Source organism: Apteryx rowi, unplaced genomic scaffold, assembly GCF_003343035.1.
Source record: "Apteryx rowi isolate R43461 unplaced genomic scaffold, aptRow1 scaffold_89, whole genome shotgun sequence".
NCBI lineage: Eukaryota > Metazoa > Chordata > Aves > Apterygiformes > Apterygidae > Apteryx > Apteryx rowi.
Genome location: NW_020451193.1, coordinates 418288 through 419603, shown reverse-complemented (window position 1 = coordinate 419603; position 1316 = coordinate 418288). Strand labels below are relative to the sequence as shown.

Genomic DNA, 1316 nt, shown 5'->3' with positions numbered 1-1316 from the left:
ACTAAGGGTCATCAGCATTACTCTGCTGTTGATGCGTTACTTCCTTCTGTTTGAAAAGGAAAATCGTTAGCAGCGTTTTTCCAACATTACTCCCACCTCTTTGCCACCTTCCCCGCTCAACAAAATCCCGTTTCAGTACGTGTGCATGTATGAAGACATGCACTCTCCGTCACGAGCAGGCTGTGGAGTCAGCTGTACTGTCACAAATCTCTAACCTCCCCGGTTCCCACCACGCAGCTCAGAGTTACAGATGTCCCTGCAGAAACCATCTGGCTCTTTGCTGAATTAATATTTTTCTGACCCTGATCCATACTGTGTCCTCTATGAGTTTATTTTCACTATCTCACAAAAGCTAAAAATGAAATGTAAGCGTTTTAAGACCTTACATAGCATTTTTCTCTCTTTTTTTTTTTTGGCCTATGTGGCTCACAATATGCATTTAATTACTTTTCACAGTCCCAACAAACTTGTAGCTATAGCGAACCAACTTCCCAGTAGTGTGAATGAGTGATGCTCTATTACCTTAACCTTTCAGAGGCCAAAAAACCCTTTAAAAATGGTTACCAGCTCTCCTAACGACATTATAACATTCAATATGGTATAATTACCATTGAATTGGTTATTACCATTGTAATAATCAAAATTCTGGACACAATTCTGGCGATGTGTAACTAGCAGCTCATATTTAAGCAACAGAAATGTAAGCTACAAGTGCAGGTTTTATTCAAGGGATGGATGTACTAAATTCATTCAGATTTTAGAGAGATGCTGGAAGATTTTGGAGAGATTCTCTTCCTTAAAAAACTTTTTTTAAAACCTATATATTGGACGGCAACCTTGTACATTTGGTAGCAATGGAGATTTCTGGAGACTCCTTCTCAACATCAGCATGACAGAGAAATCCAAGCTGAGTTGAAATAAGCAATACACCTACCACAGATTCACTTAGACTCACTGCATCAGCTAATTTCCTGTCTTTTTTTCTGCAACGACCTCTACAAACATTTTTATTTTAAATAAAAGACTGAAAAGGAACAAAAATAGATGAGAACTGTAAACGTTCCTAAAAACGCACTCCTTGGCACAGCTTGAGGCAGCTCCCCGCCGCGGCCGTGCCACAACATGGCGGCGCCGGGGCCGCCGCGGCCGCGGAACTACAGTTCCCAGCGTGCACTGCTGCCCCCGCGCGCCACGGCGATCACGCTTCACTGTGCTCGGCGCTCCGCCCGGAAGTGACGCTGTTTCCAGTAGTGCCGCGGAGGGCGGTAGGTGCGGGGTGCGCGGGGGAGCGTTGGGGGGTTCGTGTCCCCCCCACC

At 44.8% G+C, this 1316-nt stretch overlaps 1 protein-coding gene across 1 annotated transcript in view; it reads left to right on the top strand.

Annotated features, from left to right (window-relative positions):
- The first annotated feature begins 1237 nt into the window (after positions 1-1237).
- CWC22 (CWC22 spliceosome associated protein homolog) overlaps positions 1238-1316 on the top strand; it is a 39163-nt gene continuing 39084 nt past the window's right edge. Inside the window, exon 1 of the mRNA XM_026090983.1 lies at positions 1238-1265. The gene's annotated coding sequence lies outside the window, so the exon portion shown is untranslated. The remainder of the gene's footprint in view (positions 1266-1316) is intronic.